The sequence below is a fragment of the Gobius niger genome (assembly GCF_951799975.1).
Source record: "Gobius niger genome assembly, chromosome: 18".
Lineage (NCBI taxonomy): Eukaryota > Metazoa > Chordata > Actinopteri > Gobiiformes > Gobiidae > Gobius > Gobius niger.
In genome coordinates this window covers 5,970,179-5,990,271 of record NC_136869.1, presented here as the reverse complement: position 1 = coordinate 5,990,271, position 20,093 = coordinate 5,970,179, and the positions used below count along the sequence as shown (strand labels likewise).

Sequence of the window (20,093 nt, the reverse complement as noted above, 5' to 3'; positions counted from 1 at the left end):
CACCGATGAGGGACTTTGCAATGATGGTGCAACATTTGTAAACAAAATGTCCAGATACAATGTCTAACTGAGCCTGACAAGTCAACACCCAAATTTGGCACTGTTTTAGTATATTTAAAGGGATATTTCAGGATTTTTGACATAGGGCCTCATTTCCTAGTTGTCCAGAGTGTTGCTGATTTCTGGAGATATTTTTTTTGGTTTTGTAATTCATGCAGTTCTTATATTTGAAGAGTTACGTGGCGCTAGGCTAATGCTAGGCTAGCGCATTTCTATAGTATCAGCTAGCCTGCATTAAAAACAGTCTGACCCGCTCCACAGTGCACCTGAGACAAATCACTTACAACACCAGACTAACAATATAAATGTTTGCGTCGATACAATAATTTTTGGAATATAACTGACCTTGCATCACATGAACGATTGCATTTTGAGGGACCATTTTCTAACAGATCACTCCGCCGCCGCGTATAGCTTAGACAACCACGGAGCTGATGCTGCTCACATATAAGGTATTTTAAATGCAAAATGGTTCAAATTAAACGACACAGGCATTCATATCGTTAGTCTGGCGTTATAAGTGATTTGCCTCAGGTGCACTGTGGAGCGGGTCAGATTGTTTTCAATGCAGGCTAGCTGATTCAAATATAAGAACTGCTTGAATTACAAAAAAAATATCTCCAGCAATCAGCAACACTCTGGATAACTAGGAAATCAGGCCCTATGTCAAAAATCCTGAAATATCCCTTTAATATCGATGCAGAAATTGTTGAAGAGTTCTGTTGATTAAAGCATTCAAAACGCCAATGTAAAAAGGTCTGTGCAATCAATGTTTTTTCCAATGAAATTACCACATCCTGTTTTCCAGAGAAAGTTCAATTGATAAAAGTGTTCACTTAAAATAGTGAAGTAGAAATTCTCAACAATATCCATTTTGCATCCGCAGGGACAGTTTATAGGCTAATGGAGCACAGGTGAGGAATGACTCCGCCACTGCTCCCCTCTGATCGGGACAAACCATTTAACTGCTAATGATCCTCAGTTACAGCCGGTCCCAGCCTCCCTCTGCCCGGTGACCAATGACAGAGGACTTCCAAACTCCTCCTTCAAGAGAAATCAGCCAGATTCGCATCTATCCAATGAGTCGGGGGAAATACTGAGGAGAAGTCTCCCATGTTCTAGTTTAATTGTTTAAAGGTTTTAAAACAAAATGCACAAGTTGGAAAATGCATGTGAAATGTTGAAGCCACGGTTTGAAGACAAGAAAATTTAAATTACAGTATTTTTCTTACTGAGCAGCCCCTATTTATGATGCCTGTCTTGTCAACTAGAGATATTAAACGGATGAATTATGATCAAACTCTTGGACACATTGACAGAATATTTTTTTTCAAACAAGATTGGAAGCAGTGATCGTTTTTGTTTTTTTGTGGTCGGATTCCCTTATAGCAGCAAATAGTCAAAGTGATTTCTCATCATGTTGCCGTCATTTAGCCTTTTTACATGTCATCCTATTTCAGAGGCTGGAAAACACATTCTGTTTTCGAGCCACCCACTGTGCCGCAGCTCTGCTCGCCCCGCTGCTGTCCGCTGATTGATAGAAATAGATTCTGTCTGAATTCTGAATTATCATCGGCTCTTTGATAAAACACTGAAGCCCATTTTATGTTTTGCATCATAAACCTTGGCTTTGCGTGTTTCCATCAAAAGCGGGAGAAAATAAAGTTTAATCTTTTCACAAAACACTGAGAAAGGCGTCCGTCGGCTTTTTGCTCGAGTGGCGGCGGGCGCGCGGAGATAAAGGCGCCCGCATTGACACTTCATATTTCAAATTGACATGTGTAGTGTATGAGATGTCAGCGCGGAGCAGCACTTCACAATGATGTCTTTAAGATGCCCTGCCTTTTCTGCGAACCGCTGACAAGTGGCAGCCAGGGGAGATTGTTCCAGACGCCATTTTGACAGTGGTAATAGGAGGCAACGTGCGACTACTTGCATGTAATTTTGACGCCGAGACTGAATGATTAATGTGCTTTTCTATCACAGTATGTTGCCATTGTTGTTGTTGATGTTGCTTCAGAGCTTGTTGCCGCTGTAGTTCATCCATGTGATTACCTGGAAATGCCATGTCGCCGTGGCTCGGGATTTCATGCAAATTAAGAGAAAAACGAGACGCGAAATGACGTGCGCCGTTGTAGTCAAGTTCATCGTGATTGAGACTTGTCCACAAAAATAAAGCAGATGTTTCATGGACAAGGGCTAAGACCTGATTGCATTCGGAGATTGATGTTTGTGGACGTGCAATGGCTGAGTGTTTCAGCTCAAACATGTACGTCCAGCTATTACTCCAAACCATGAGGCGGCTCACTCAAGATCATGAAAGTTTTCCACAACAATAAGCATTTCTGCAGCAGTGGAGGATAGATATGTTGGGGACATATTTCTATATGATACTAAAAATATGTTATTGGTGAACATTTGCTTGATATGACACATTAGACACAATTATAATTATTACTTGCAACTGATGTTATCCATCAAAATTAGTCGTATTTTCAAAAGTATTAAAGACATATGCACTTTAACCAACACTTAAAGGTTTATCCAGCCTTTTACAAGTACTTTAGATACCTTAACCTGTCTTTTTTTGTTGTGTAACTTAATATCTCTTGGACTTGTTATTGAATGTAGTCATACCCAAGCGCCAGTGACAAGGGAAGCAGTGCAAAGATGAAACTTTGAAAATATCTAGATATTGGCAAATATGCTGATCTGTACAGGGAAGAAAGTTTCACCAGTCGAACAAGTTTGGAGACTGGATATGAAACCGGAAGCGCTTTATGGAATGTTTACCAGAATGTGGTCTGGATTTTTTAATGTGGAAAACAGAAATTTACAAAATACATGCAGGGAAGGATGAATGAAGCGAGACAAACCCTATGCATGTTTTCGATTAGCATATAGTGGGAGGAAAAGGTGAGTACACAGTCTGGATTTTCTTTCATTTCTGCCTGCCTGCCTGTCATACAATGTGGTCTGATCTTTATTAAAATCACAATAAACAGTGTCTCCTTGAACTAATACAACCCCAACATATACATTTGATCATGTTTTTTTTATTTTTATTGGGAATAACACTCAAACATTCACAGGGCAGGGAGGAATAAGTGAGTACGCCGTCTGGCTAAGGATCCTCCAAGGGCTAATTACACAAATTTATGCAGACATTTAGAGTCAGGTGTGACCCAACCTGAAGTCGGAAAAACACACACCAGGTAAGAATTGTCCCTTTTTGAGAAACAAATCTGGTGTGCAACATGCCTCACTTCAAAGAGCCCTCTGAAGACCTAGGATTAAGAATTGTTGCTTTGTATAAAGGTGGAAAAGGCTACAGAACTATCTCTAAAAGTCTTGATGTTCAAAAATCCATGAATAGAATTTTTTTTCTTTATATGGAGACGTTTGGCACTGTTGCTTCACTTCCAAGGAGTGGCCGTCCTGTAAAGACGACTCCACGGGCACAGCGCGGGACATTTCATGAGGTAGAAAAGAACCCTAGAGTGTCAGCAAGGTTCATGGGAGAACACCACGGTAGAAGCCATTGCTGTCTAAAAAAAACACAGACATTTCTGCATGTCTGAAGTTTGCAAAAGAGCACTACTGGCAAAATATCTGTGGACTGATGAACCCAAAGTTGAATAGTTTGGGAGGAACACACAACGTCATGTGTGGAGGAAAAATGGAACAGCGCACCGACATCAAATCCCTATCCCCACTGTGAAGTCATCATGGTGTGGGGCCATTTCTTTGCCTCAGGGCCTGGACAACAAGTTTGTCAAGATATTTTGCAGACAAACTTGAGGCCATCTGTCCAACAGCTGAAGCTCAACAGAGGATGGGTGCCTCAACAAGACAATGACCCAAAAGCACAAAAGCAAATCCACTTCAGAATGGTTTCAGAAGATTAAAATACGCGTTCTGGAATGGCTCAATCAAAGTCCTGACCTAAGCTCCATTGAGATGCTGTGACATCTCAAAAAAACATTCACACCATAAAAAAAAACATTCACACCATATATTCCAGGAATCTCACTCAACTGCAACAGTTTTGAAAAGAGGAATGGTCCAGGATTTCCTGCAACTGCAACTGCAGGAAACGGTGTACTCACTTATTCCACACTGTCCTGTGAATGTTTGAGTGTTATCGGCCATAAAAACATAATATAATGTAAATGTTTGTGTGGTGTTTGTTCAAGCAGACAGTGTTTAATCATTCTTGTGATTTTAATAAAAATCAGACCACATTTTATGACCAAATTATGACAGTGTACTCACTTTTTCCACCCACTGCAACAATAAATACATATTTTCTCAACAATAAGGCACATCGGAGACAAATGTCCTCTCTGTGTTATGGTTCTCTCCATTTTCCTGAATGTTCAAAGATTCCCTCAATATCTAATTTGCCAAACTTATAAATTTGCAGATACTTCTTGACTTGTTGATTCTTTCAAGGCAGAAGTTTTAGTCAAGCATGATATTTCCTTGTGTCAACATTTCTTTCTTTTTTTGTGAGTGTGTGTGTTTGTGTGGAAGCCATCTCAAAAACATCCCCCACTGTTCCATATTTGACAAGCCGCTCCAACCCTCAGGCCAAAACCGATGATTTCTTCCTCTTCCCATAACCTGTCCATTTCCTTCTACACATGCCATCAGTAATTCAGATGGAGGGGGGAAAAATACATTTGAAAAAGTCTGTTGACAATCTAAAGTGTATTCTCGGTAATATTTTGAGTGCAGTTTTCGCCAAATGGGAAGCAATGTGCAACTGATGGGTCTATTGTGTTGCTAATTGTTACAAATGACATGCCGGTTAATAGCTGACATTTGGATCAATTTAGAGGAGATTAGGCCTGACACTGGCTGGGATAATTGCAATCAATTTAATAATTTAGGCGTTTTAGATGGATTATGTGTGTTATACTGGGACTCGTGGTGGGCGCGACCTGGACAACTGCCTGGTGACAAGCAACATTTTGTACTGAAGGAATGAAATTGGATTAAAGGCAATAGAAATAGCTTATTATTATTGTTATTATTACTTTGCACAATCTTATCCATTGCATTTAAGTGTCAACATGTCCGCTGTGTTCATGTATTCTGTGTCATAATGAAATACGTAGTACTACTCCCGGCATGATTCGGATCAGGAATATACTGGGCTAGAAATAAGTTGATTTTGCACGATACATTCACACAAACACACAAACTTAAGCGAAATCCCATTTATAATTCAAAAGGTTCAGTCCACCCTTTGTTGCTGTGACAGTCTCAACTCTACTGTCCACGAGGCGTAGGAGACTGTTCATGAGCATTTTTGACCAGTCTGCCGGAAGCACATTGTTAGGTCACACACTGATGATGGACAGAAGGCCTGACTCTCAGTCTCCGCTCTAATTCACACCATAGGTTTTTTATCAAGCTTTTTCATACTCTTATCCATGTCTTTATGGACCTTGCTTTGCGCACAGTCACACCAAAATCTTTACACTTGGCACCATGCTGTCAGACAAGTACAACCGTCAAACCTAGACTCGTCCATCAGATTGCCAGATCGCTGCGGCACGGTGGCGCAGTGGGAAGTGGTTATGCTTCACAGCTGGAAGGTTTCAGGTTTGATCCAAGGACAAGGCTTTTCCCTTGTTCTCCCTATGTTTAGATAGGCTTTCTCCAGGTAGACCGGGTTCCCCAACATGTACAGTAGGTTAATCCTCCAGCCAGGTTGTTCTGACCAATAGCCTGGCTCCACATCTGGAGATGGGTCCCTCAGTGCCTGTCTACTGCGGCTGCCTTCTGCTTCAAAAGGTTACCCAGCGGCATCGAAGGGTGGGTCAAAAGCAGTGACCGAATTTCCCTCTAAGGGAAAACTTAACTTAGATAGAGAAGCATGATTTGTCACTCTACATAGGACAAGTCTTTCCTGCACTGAGCATCTTAAATGCCGCTGCTTGGTCATGGAAACCCTTTAAATTAAGCTCTCTCTACCCACTGACTCTAGTGACTGACTCTAGTCTCTACAACGTCTCTGCAACTCGGACTGGTTGCGCGCATTCAAAGGACTTTTCCCACCAGCCTGGAGACTCGTTGGAGACTAGAGTTGCCGCTAGTCACGGAGATGTCTCCGATACAACCCCTGACAAAAAGGCGAGGCCCCAGGTAGTCTCGGCAAAAACTAGATACCAAGGAGAGCTCAAAGAGTCGTATGGAGTCTCTGCTAAAATCGAACTTGTTTGTTTTCACAGAGACTGCCTTATCTCCAGGAGACATCTCAGAGAAATCTCCGTGACCAGCAGCAACTCGAGTCTCTTATGGATGAGCAAATAAATTGTATGTGTTCCCTTGAAATCCCTAGTGAGCATGTGAGTGACTTTCAAATTGTCCCTACAAAACCTCCATCTTCTGGCGGTGAGTTGTTAGCACTAACCACTCCACCTGTTTGCCTGAGAGGTGGTGAAATCATTACCCCTAATGCAAAAACCGAATCTTGAGAGGCCGCCGGTCGATGATGTGCAAATTCTCATTGCATTGTGGCTGTTGGCACCCCCTCTACACGGCCCTCTCAGCTTCTGGCATTGACTCAGACATTTAATTGCTCTGAAAACAAGGAGAGCGGACCACAGCTGACGGAGATGAAGGGTGGACCTGATGCTTTCCGCACCTGCTTTATTGTTGCCTGCTTCGTAATGCACTTAGAGGCGACGCCGTAATGGAAGACAGTGCGCCGCTAATTTCATAAACACAGCCCCCATTGACTTCATTGGCTTTGATTAATCATCCAGGCCAGTTTAGAGCAGCTTGCATTGGAGGATTGGTGTCTATGTATAGCTACGCAGAGGAAGTGCGCAGATGATTACTGCCCCCATGGAACGCACAGGCCAGGAGAGTTTATCTAGGACCAAGCAGGTGTGCAAAGTCTGAAACATCAACTACGGATACATGCTAATGGGATTGTAAGGCGACTTCTTTTTTTACCCACATTACAGAACAGACGAGAACTCCAGTTGAAATCACAATGGGAATGTTAAATCACAAAGGCTCCAAATGGGATCCAATCCTCTGCAAATAAAGTTTTTTGTCTTTTGTCCCAACTCTTTTTCATGAGGGCCACATATCAAAGAGTACACAAGGTACCTTTCAGTGATTTAAGTGAGTTTAAACTGTGTTCCACACCTTTACTTAGTCTTGGAACCTTAATGCTAGCTCTGTCTCACAATAAAATGTTTTTTTTTGAGGTTTTAACTGTGTGGAATCATGACATTTCTTGTAAAAAGTACTATCTCTGGATATGTGTGCCAAGTGGCTCTGTTCAAATCATAACAATGCCCAAGACGTGACTTCCTATTTCGATCCAGAACACAAAAATAAAAGCACCATCTTATTCATTAGTTCAGCAGTTCATTAGTTCAACTTTCTTTCTGCCTATTAACAGACAAACACTTAAAATGCCATTGTCCGTCCATCCATCCGTCCATCCATCCATCCATCCATCCATCCATCCAACCATCCATCCATTTTCTTCCACTTGTCCGTTGCCGGGTCGTGGGGGCTGCTGTTGGAGCTGCCCAAATCACATTGCACCAGCCCCCTATGGCTCCTCCTGCAGGTGGTGGGTCCACGGGAGGACGGCCTCACGATCGAAACCGGGCCTGTTGGTCTCTCATAAGAGGCTTCTGAACCACTCTTTGAGCCATCACCTAGGACGTGTTTGCCATGGGAGATCAGGGGCACAAAACCAACACTTAAAATGTGTGTATTTAATTATATTCTTGTAATATTGCAAGTACCTGCTGAACTGATCAATGAGACGAGCTGTGTGCTTTTGTTTTGGCGTGCTGGATCAAAACAGGAAGTCACTTCTCGGGCGGCGTTGTTATGTTTTGAACTCATGCACAGAGTCAATTCCACAAGACGCCTGGGGTCACCACTGTAATATCAATATGTTCATTCAAATGATGTTACTTTAACTGGTTAATTAAACAATGTCAATGTGAAATTAAATGCAAAGTTTAAAAATGATGACAAACAAAACCTAAACTGGAATGATACGGATAGCTCAGTTCAACACTCTGCTGCTGTGGAGTATTTTGGCTCCGAACAATTAAGTCAATTTTCCTTTTGTGTTCAGAATTGCTGACACGCCTTCTCTTCACATATGCAAATTAGTATTGACACTTTTTTACCCACTATCGATACTTACAAAATAGTCGTTTTGTATCGATATAACAATACTTTGGTATCGATCTGCTCATCCCGAATTTCAATAAGCTTCTGCATTGTGAAAAGTGTTGCAATTACTGTTTCACCAAGATTTTGTTTTGATGATGGGAGAGTGTAACCACTACGCAAAGCCTTTTCCAGCACATCCCAAAGATTCTCAGTCGGGGTAAGATCTGTGACGGTCAACCCATGTGTTAAAACGTTGTTTCATGCCCCCTGAACCACTCTTTCACAATGTGAGCCCGATGAACCCTGGCATTGTCATCTTGGAATCTGCCCGTGCCAACCAAGAAGAAATCCATTGACTGAAAACAATCTCCAACTTTCTCCTTGTCGATTTTGTCAGGAACTGTTTTGACACGGGTCAGACAAGCCGTCCCCGGTAGGTCGCAGCTCATTTAGCGCGGACATAATGTGAAACGACTGCTCCCATAATTCCTGCAAAATCACGCCTTTGCCTCCCTGGGAATGCATATCTGATGAGACAAGTTCATTTGCATGTGTCGAGATCTGACCCGCGTGTCCAAAGACGTCCGAGGCTCCTCGCATTACGGCGCTGACGCTACTCCTCACACTTTGCCTTCAATATTCAAAGAGCATATGGAGAGACAGAGCATATTACCACCCACCAGGGCCCCCCCCCGCTGCGGGATATTAGGCGTCAAGGCGGCTGTAAACATGACAAACACACACACACACACACACACACACGAGGCAGGAGAAGAAGAAAGAGGAGCCTGTGTGACTCATCAAACAGAGGAGTGGGAAAGAGAGATGGCGTTGTTTATGACTTATTATGACACCTACTTATGAGCGCAAAGATAGTGTCTGCAAATAGGACTGACATCGTGACACTTCATCTTCTCATAGTGGCCATAAGGATGTTTGTAGGAATTAAGTCAAATCAATCTTTTATTTGGAGATCTACAAGCTTGTCATTTATCAGGTTTGTTTATTCTGTTCTTTTCTGTGAGCTGTTCCAAGCGCAGACCTACCACAGCGAGTGAAATGATTAAAATATCGATGAAGTTATTATTGTTGATACCATAAGCACCGTTGTAGTGTATGTATAAGAGTTGCCATCATTTCCATTATACAGTTGGCTCTGTTGCTACATGTACCGTATTTTCCGGACTATAAGTCGCATTTTTTTTCATAGTTTGGCTCGGAGTCTTATATACTTATGCAATTTCACATGCCGCTAGAGGGCACTGCAGGCTAATCGAGCAGCAGAAAGAAGGTTTGGGGCGAGAAACTTGCGAGGGACTGGCAAAAAGCGGAGGTGACTCTTGCCGCAGTGAAGAAAACCAAAAAAAGCTACGCTCGATGGCCACTGCTAGAGGAATGAGTTTGCAAATGAGAGCTTGAAAAACGTGCTGCCGGGAGAGGTTTGTCAATGGTGCAGTTACGCCTCCGTGCCCAGTGACACGGGATGAAGTTTTCAATGGATTTAGTGATTTGGAGTGAGATGGAGAGTTTGATATGTTCTTTATGCTCTAGTTATCTTTACTGTTTATGTGACGTTAACAAACCAGACACCTATCTAGTTTGTTGTTTACGCGTCATGTAGCTAACCATCAATGCATTATGTTATTTAAAAAAAAAAAGTTTTGGTTTATTTGGTCGGGACAGTGTATCTTAATGGACATACAGTACATGGGACTCCGGATTGTAGCCTCTGTCGTCTGACATGTCATACGCCTATTCAGCCTGTTGTTTTTTTCTTCATTTGTAATATTTTTATAGTCCGGGAAATACGGTGTTTGGAGTGCATTAAACAGCTGGCTGACCCTTCTTTTGCAGAAATAACTGCTTTTCTGTAGTTCACAACGATCAGGATGAATCTTGGACCATTACTCTTTACAAAACAGCTGCAGTTCACTGAGATTCATGGGGTGTACTTACTTATTCCACGCTCTCCTGTGAATCTTTACATGTTATGGCCAATAAGAATATGATCAAATGTAAATGTTTCTGTGGTATTTATTTATTTATTTAAGAATCCCCATTAGTCTTTACCAATGCAAATACTAGTCTCCCTGGGGTCCATTCTCATTCTAAAGACATTACACAGTCAAAGGGTAATTTATACAACACACATCAACAACACAGAGTTCCACATTCAATTCAATAATTGAGGTAAGACATTAGAAAACAAATCAGGTGCATTACAATACTCAAGTCAGGTTATCTATTCTTTTTATTGGACTGATTACATAATTCTTTAGATTTATTAAAAAAAAAAAACATGATTTCTTATTCTCTGAATTTCCTGAGGCAGCATATTCCAGTGTGAGATGGCTCGGTATATAAATGTACTTTTTAATGCATTAGATCTTGGCTGAGGCAAAGTAAATGAAGTATTAGAAGCTTGCCTTGTGCTAAAGCCATGTCTTTTAAAGATGGGCTGCAGTTTGGAGGACAGGCTACAGGGTTTGTGTGAGGTCCACACAGAGCTACAGTCCAATCTGTCCTTGACTTTCATCCATGACAGTTTTTGATGCATAGCCATGCATTAGTATTAGTTGGTGTTAGTTTAAGCAGACACTGTTAAATCATTCTTATGCTTTTGATGAAGATCAGATCACATTTAGTGACCAATTTAGACAGAAATGTGAGATATTTCTTCCCAACTAACGTGCATTTTGAACAGAATGTTGAGTCCAAAAGATAAACCACAGAAATCTACTTCCCTATCGCGAGCACTGTATTTAGCATCTCCATCATAGAGCGGGCGTAAAATCAAATTCTATAGACAGAAAAGCACCTCGACCCCGGGAGGTTTAGACGTATGGCATTGTGTTTGCAGCCTGTCCCGCGCTAAGACTCGGCTTCTCTGTGTATGACAAATGTTTTGAGTTCCAAGTCTGTCACCGAGAGGAGCCGCACGGTGACCTTAATTCAACTCCGGCCCTGACTGATGAGAAAATATCTGCCGGCCCCAAACGGCGGACGGGAAATCTCCGTGAAGACATTGTTTGGTGCCGCGCTCGGGCCAAGAGCAGACTCCAATACAATGGGGCGCCTCGAGGATAGATAGAGAGCGTGGGAGGTGAGGCGCACTAGGTAGAGGCCATGTAATGAAATTGGGACGCACAACACAGCTGGCTGGACAGGCTTAAGGGCCGCCGAGCCAGAGACGAGGTAATAAATAGGGAATAAAATGTTAGCGTTTTCAATTTTATTAAAGACGAACGGAGCATTTTTGTAGACATATGCAGAAGTGAGGCTTCAGAGCATTCCCTTGTCTTCTTAAGCATTAATATGGTTTCTGAAAAGACAGCAAGAAGTGAAAAACTGGGCTGGTCATGATTTCACAATGGCCCGGAGCACCCTCTGCAGGCAATAAAGGGAACACCATGTTAGAACAATTCAGGTGAGTGATTATGTGCCTTATAAACATGGAGGAAAGTTTCTCGTTCCAACAGAATCCAGAAAAAACAGTCAGGAGAAGGTGGGAAGCGATACCTACCTACTTTGCAGCTCAATTTTGTTTCAACTGTGTGGGCATAATAGCCAAAGAGTCACTGTTGTGCTGCCCAAGGGCCAAACCAGCTCAGTTTTAGGAAATCAGAATGTAGACATGGCGAAGACTTTCAAAACAACTTTAACCTTAATTCAACACGAACGCCATCCCACGCACGTTAGGTTTAGGCAAAGCTAAAGGAGGACTTCACCTCACATTTAGAGTCGAGCTGAGCTGCTAGTGCTGTGGGCTGTGTGTTTGTTGAGGAGAAGTTTCGCAAATGCTTCTCTCAGGTCGAGTCTGCTTCTGTGGATTTCGTCATGATGTCAATGATATGAAATATTTTCATTGCACAGTACAGACATTTGGGAGGCGGATGATCTTGATATTTTGTGGAGACGAGGCGGAGGAAAGCTAACTCATGCAGCATGAGTGAAAATATGACTTATTTAGATGGATCTGTTGTAAGTAATAAATATTATTTTCTTTCAGCGAAACAGCAATTTAATGAAGAAATGCATGTTCAAGCTACTGACAGGAAGTGACATAGAGGCAAAGTTGCATTGCAGTTTGACTCACACATTCCCCATTGACATAACAGTTTAAAAATGTTTGTCTCTATCTATGTCACTTCCTGTCAATGTCCAATACTTTGTTAAGTGATGATGTCATCGCTCTACTTCTGGGTCCAACTAAACTTTAGCCTTATTCACTGTAATGGAATGACTTTAACCTCCTGTAGAGTCGAGCACAAAGCTCTTTTTAAATGTCTGATCACACTGAAATATTTCCTCTGGATTTTCTTTAATGCTTTTCTGACATTAATTATCAATTATTTTTTTTCATACACAATGAAGGCTTATTTTACATATAAAGATGTCTTAATTTTGCCTGGAGAAATAGTGAGATATGTTTTTCTAATTAGGTGTAAAACAGTTGGCCTTTAATCTGTTGTTATTTCAGAAGGAGATTCAGATGAAGTTGTTTTTTGCTGTGTTTGTCTCTGAAACTCAGTACTATTGGACCCAAGATCATTGTGTCAATGTCACACTTAACAAATGTTTACGGAAGTGAAACTATAAACATCACAAAAATGGTCAAACTAAAGAAAGTTCTAGCATTCATCATAAGATCTATAATTGTGTTGTGTTATAAACATGTCTTTGCAAAAATTGTGTCTAATGTGTCAGATGTTCTAAATATCAGTAAGAATGGAGAGAGTGCATATGACTGGCGTAGGAGATGACTGTCATAGACTGTCAAACATCTACAGACAGTCGTTGAGCTTGGGAACAAGTTAGGTCGGGGGTGTCGAAGTCGTTCAGCCTCCATGGCGGGTCATGGGCCGCATGTATTGTAAAGGCATGTGGCCTCATGAATAAGAACAGCTTACCCTTATTGTGCTTATCAGCCTGTGTGAAATGTTTCTCAAAGTGCTAAAAAAAGTCATTATTCATTCACTCCACTCAATGGCATTAAGTTAATATTGTAGCCACAGCCGCCCTGGGGCAGACGGACCATTTACCACGTGGCTATAATATGCTGTTTATATCCTGATGTCTTATCATGTCAGTGCCCTCTGCAGGACACATGTGGAATTCTTTCTTTTTTTTTTTATTTAAGCTGCCCCCTAGTGGCTGGTGTGAGCAAACTGTCTTTTTTTTTTTTTTTTAATCCATAACTCTGCACAGTAATGGGCTAGAGACTTGCTTTTTTTTTACATGCTCCTCCAATGGCCACATTAAATCATCTCAATGGGCCGCATGTGGCCTGCGGGCCTTGACCTTGACACATAGGTAATAGAGACACTGTTAGAAAAATCTATTTAACTCATAGGCTCCTGTTCGATATGTGCATGTTGCAAGTCTTTTACACCTTTTCAAACAATTTTTTGATTCCGTCCTTAAGTTGGTGCACAAGCGCTGGTGTAAATCAGGGTCATTTTTACTTGAAATCGACCAATCCGTGTGAAGGCGGCCCATTACTTGACAAGAATTATCTGAATAGTAATTAATGAAGCCGAAAAAAACAAGTTAGGTAATATAATGTAGCCCCTGACAAAACAATTTCAATGTGAAGGGAACTTATTGTGTTTTAACTTTATTACATTGTTCCCTCATCCAAAACATACCACGAGTAGTATTTTATTTCAGTTGTAGTATCTTGTAATCTTCCGCAAAAAGCACTTAGATTTCCTGGTTTTCGTAGAGTAATAGGTAGAGCTCAGAAGTGTCCTGTGAATGACCAAAACTGTTCTGAGCATTTCTGAACTTTTACCATAATTATCTTCCTCTTCTGAGAGCGGAAAGCACTCTAAGTAACACAGGAGGTAATTAGCAGAGCTTTCCTTACTCATCAAGTGTCTTTTCATTACATGTGCTTTAATTCACACTGGGAATGTGTTCACTTTTACTCAAGTCTCAAGTTGTTGTCAAAAGTCTGCTGCGGCTTCATTATATCCAAACATTTCACTCCGATATAGCGAGAGTGTAATGAGGCACACGCCCGGACATTGTTTTCTTTCCTAATCATAACCTTCCACTGAAGCCGTTTCTGTTGCATCAGTGTCTCGTCTGTGGCACTCATCGGGGAGAGCTGAGTCAGTATGGAGCCTCCGGATCGCCTCGGGCCACTTTTGTCTCTGCACCCTCTCATCCAAAAGTTCAGTTCCCCTCTCAAAGGCAGCCGGCGTTCACTACACTGCAGAAAGGCGTCTCTGCAGGAGTTCAAATGGCTTCGACTGAGAAAAGTATGAAGGGGGCTCTATTGCGCTTAATCGTCTATTCCGAGCTTTTAAACTTGGTGCAGTGTTGTTCTCCAAAAAAACTGGCACTGTTGTGTTTGGTTGTAATGTTTGCATGTTTTTGAAGTTCGGCATGTTCAAGCTCTCCCTTTTAGCTTCGTTCCAAGTGCACATATTCGCTTTTTCAGATCATTTCAGAGCCCAAATTGGCTTCAAAGCATGTCTTAGGCACGGCTTCATTTATGTGGTATGTGAGATATGTGGGGGAAAAAAACACTCCATGCCTTTTAGCCACACCAAAACTTCCAAAATATAAATACAGTAAATCAGCATCAAAGGTTGAGTATGATGACGATAAAAGCACCTTACCTTACCTTGAAAAACAAATACACAGCCACAATGCAATTGTTTTAAGCCTCGTCCAAAACACGCCACAATAGATACCTTTTAGCTTCTATTTGCACTGTGCTGAACATTAGGATTACGTCAATACACAATTCAAGTTACAAAAACAGCTGGAAAATAGCTACATGGTAAAATCGAGGTCCACGTTTAAAAATGTTAATATTAAGTATGTTCTTCCCCCTACATGTTTCAACAATGTCCTAATGTGTAGAAGGAGCCCAGACCTGTTCACCACAACTGCCTCTAAAATCCTGCACTGTCACTCAAAAGGTGTTAATTCGGGTCCAAGTGCCGTCATGCACGAGGTTAATATAGAAGCTGCAGTTACACGTATGGCCTGAGGTGGCAGTAGTGAGTATACAATGGCTAACTTGCATCTAGCCCCTTTAATGACTTTTAGTACCTCCTTAGGGATTCTTGTAGTATGATTAGTATGATTACTAAGTATCACATCCTCACATACTCAGTCCTGACCTACACCAATACAGTCTTCTTTCCTACCCAGTATAAACAGATCAAGTTAAGTCTCCAAAGTCTGAACTATGGCATAAAGGAAATCAAACCCTCTAAAACTACCTCAGTTCAGATCCCAATGAAAGTCTTGTATAATGCAGATTTTTCTTGCTTAGCCGTGTAGGACATGCCACTAACTTCTTTCCGTGACTGGATTAAACTCAAGGTGATGCAGCGCTTGTGGCAGTGCAGCAGTCTGCAGCCGCAAAGGATGTGCCATATGAACACATATAATAAAGATTGGATCTCAGCATGGGGACTGTAATGTGAGATGGAGATAGAGAAAGGGCTGCGCGTTCCCGCCGGCGTAACCTTTGAAAAAGATATGTAATTTATGAAGTCTGGTGCTCCTGTGGAGGATGATATTTCAGCACTTGCATCTCACCAACTGAGGACGGTTTTACATGATTTCTGATCAAACACGGTACTAAGGCTGCCATTCATGACTGTTAGAGATCAGTCAGTAATTATTCATGTATTTATTTCATTTACTTTGTATCTCTTTGTTGACTGATTACACTTTTAGATAAATCCTTCAGAACATTTGTGCAGCACGGTGGCACAGTGGTTAGTGCCCGTGCCTCACAGTAGTAGGGTCCTGTTCAGGACTTTTCTGTGTGGAGTTTGCGTGTTCTCCCCATGTCTGCGTAGGCTTCCTCCGGGTACTCCAGTCTTTCCTACTACTAAAACTGTGTACAATAGGTTACCCTCTGGGACTAGGACGCCCCTGAAAAAGAGATCCTTAATCTCAGTGGGACTATCCTGGTTAAACAAAGGTCAAATAAATAAAACATTGCATGAATTAATTATGTTTTTTATCTCAAAATATTAACAAAATTAAGGGTTGTTTGTTTGTTTTCATAATTTATTCAGGCAGCAGTGGCTCAGATGGTAGAACGGGTCATCTCTGAAGGGGAAAGTCTGAGGTTAGAATCCCGGCTCCTGCAGGTGCAGACACTTCACACTTCCTGCATGAGTTTGACGGTAAATGTTTTTCTATTTATACGGCGCTTTTCCGACTCTACATTAGGCACTCAAAGCGCTTTACACCAAGGCACCACTCACCCATTCACGCTCTCATTCATACATCAATGTACTGCAGACACTGGAGGCAGGCTTCGAACCACCATCCTCTCGGTATTGGGACGAACCGATCAACTACAGTATGTGCATGGTTAGAGAGACTCATGGCACAGATTAGCAGCCGCGTTTCCAGTCAGGGCAGCTCTGGCTACAATAATAGACCATGACAGAGTATGGTCTTACGCTGCACTCCAGGCAACTTTTTTACTTGAAAATGACGACTTACGAGCTGAGGCGACAGTGGCCCAGATGGTAGGGATGATAGGGACACTGTTGTTGTGTCCTTGGGCAAGACACTTAACCCACCTTGTGTATATTGGTGTATGACCATTTACCAAACAGCTAATGCTACAAGATTTAGCTAATAAGATACTAATGTTATATGAATTTCAAAACAATTCAAAACATGCTAAAAAGCTATATTGAAGGCTGTGACCGAAAGAAACATTCACTGATGCTTAAAGGTACACTGCGTAACATTTTGAACTACTGTTGCTGGCAAAACAAAACATGCCCTTAATGACCAGCTCAACACAGAAAATGCTATTACTGCAGTGTGTAACAAAAGAATGGATTTGGATGAGAATCTAACCTGTTTAAATCTCAAATTCTACTGCCTTTTGTCACATCTCCATGGAAACGAGCAGGAGACGTACCCACTCCCGGTAAAGTTTACAGTCACATCTCAGGAGAGGTGAGCCTAATAAATGTTTGTTTGTACATTTATGAGGTATTTTTCAATGATGATAATATCTGTGATAAAATAAATGCTTGTATTTCAATTTATTTATTGGGTAAAATTCTACGCGGTGTGGCTTTAAGTTACAGCTTTAACAGTAGCTGCACTTCTCTACTTCATCTCGTAACTGATCTCAGACCAGTTCCTAGCCAGGCTCCAAGGCATTTTTTCTGATTGGAGGTCGGAGGTCATTGTTGTAGCTTTACTACAACAATGACGAATAAAAGGTGACACCATTCCAAATATTTACCAGCATTTATTAACTTTTTCACAAATTATACTTTTATTCTTGTCCTTTATCTATTAACATAGTTTTACTTCAGTGCAACCCTCGATGCGTCTCATTGTGTGTAGTTCGATTGTGCTGCTCACAATGCTGAGCATAAGGACTTGATAGGATTGTTTGACAAAAGCAACCTGACGAAGTTGACTTGACAGCATTTGTCTTTCTCTCTTGCATCAGGACACTGAGAATCCACCGGGAGCCACACTCTAAGATCCTTCACTCAGACTCCAACGCTGGGTCTCCAAAGCAATGTACTGCCACAAACAGACAGCAAAGAAGTGACAATAGGAATGATACAAGCTCTGTGCAACCCACGTTCAAAAGAAGGACTTTTAAACGGATGGCAAAAATACAGAAACAAGTGGCAGCATTTTGAGGGCGAAACCTGAAGCCAGAATCTGCTGTATGTACACACTGACAAATGTATTATCAATATGAGTGGGCAGACTAAAAAAGCAGTCACCATTTGTTATGCCTGGCTCCAAAGAACAACAGAGGGAACGGGAGACACAGAAAATTTGAAGGATTAAGTTTAGAGCGATGGCCAGATTTCTGCCTCGAATGTGAATGTGAATGTGGAAAAAAAATTAAAAAATTAAAAAACACTTTGAAACTCAGAAGAAATGCTCACATTTAGAAGAGTTACGATGATGTTTGTGAAGTATTAAAAACTAACTGAGGTTTAATCCAGAAATCAACACAGACCAAATCACTCAACCAGATCTGAAAATTCAAATGAGATTCAAGATATGCAAAAATATATCATGGTCAACATTATGAAACAAACACAATTATGCAGTGGTTAGTGCTCTCCCCTCACAGTAAAAAGGACCACGATTAGATTTCTGGACCAGGTGGGATGTTTTTGTGTAGATTTTGCATGTATGCGGGTATTATGGGTCTTTCCAGGTATAAAATGTCCGGTTGTTTCACTTCCTGGTTTTCAAGCAATCCCCCCCCCCCTTTCTCTTACTCCCCTTCGCCGCACAGCTGTTTCAACAAAGAAGAGAAAAATAGAAAGAAAGAAAGTACGGAAACAAGACAGAAAACAAACAAATGAACGAATGAACGGAAGCAAGAACGAAAGAACGGAAGCAAGAATGAAAGAACGGAAGAAAGAACGGAAGCAAGAATGAACGAACGAACAAACGAATGGAAGCAAGAATGAACGAACGAAAGAAGGAAAAAAAGAATGAACGAACGAACGAACAGAAGCAAGAACGAACGTACAAATGTACAGAAGCAAGAACGAACATACGAAAGAACGGAAGCAAGAACGAACGAACGGAAGCAAGAATGAAAGAATGGAAGCAGGGACGAAAGAACGGAAGCAAGAACGAAAGAACGGAAACAAGAACGAATGTACAAATGTACGGAAGTAAGAACGAACGTACGAAAGAACGGAAGCAAGAACGAACGTACGAAAGAACGGAAGTAAGAACGACTGTACGAAAGAACGGAAGCAGGAACGAACGTACGAAAGAACGGAAGTAAGAACGACTGTACGAAAGAACGGAAGCAGGAACGAACGTACGAAAGAACGGAAGTAAGAACGACCTTACGAAAGAATGGAAGCAAGAACGAACGTACGAAAGAATGGAAGCAAGAACGAACGTACGAAAGAACGGAAGCAAGAATGAACGTACGAAAGAACGGAAGCAAGAACGAACGTATGAAAGAAAGAACGAAAGTACGAAAGAATAAATCTTGCCGCCCGTGTGCTGTGAAGTTATGGTGAGTGTTTTAATTTGGAATGTAAGCATTAAGCGTTTCCTGGATACATAGGGCCTCAGAAGGAGCGGCCCTCGGGTACTGAATGTTTTTGACGACACGAAAAAGTTTCAAACCAGAAAGAAACAAGGTCGAGGAAGCATAATGAGCTTCTAATTATGTTCCTTTTTGAGTTTGCCACTTGTTCACCTTTCGTTTTAAAGCTATAGAACTTTTTTTTCTCCAGAAAAAGCCGACACTTACATCCCCGCTATTATTTAAAGTTTCAACGGAAGCACTTTTCTCACCTTTGACTCGATACCAACACCATTCCAGCCGCTCTCTCCACCTGTCTCCACTCTGTATGTGCTCTTTCATAAGCCGTACTCCTCATAATAATGACCATAATTACGCGCTGAATTGTGACCCCCGCTAACACGCACTTAACACGCAGCGCTACAAACGAGCCCACAGTTGGCTGCCTGCGACTTGGCTGCGCTCTCTTCCCATATGGTTCAAGCAAGGTGTAATTAAATGTAGATTATTATCGCTATGAGTCACGTCAATAAAGAAGTGAAAAGCTCAAATGGTTCCAGATGTCGCAGTGGAGAACATGAGCACTCTGCGAGAGTATTGTACTTTTTTAAAAGCTGCTGCGTCTACTGAACGCTGTTTCAAACTGCGATAACAGGAAGAGGTCGCATTTGAACTGTTAGCCGTTGAGCTATCGACGCATTATTTACAACATTCAGATCGTAAAGAGAAGTTTCCAGTCACAGAAATAGCAAGACATCCCTTGTAGCGAGAACGAGAGCTTGCAGCTTTTAACCTTTAAGACGGGGTATTAAGGTTTTGGAGATATTTGGTAAAA

General features: G+C 41.6%; 1 protein-coding gene across 1 annotated transcript in view; it reads right to left on the bottom strand.

Annotated features, from left to right (window-relative positions):
• Positions 1 to 20,093, bottom strand: part of LOC306977686 (cadherin-12-like) — a 318,442-nt gene that overhangs the window by 204,373 nt on the left and 93,976 nt on the right. The gene's annotated exons all lie outside the window — the stretch shown is intronic.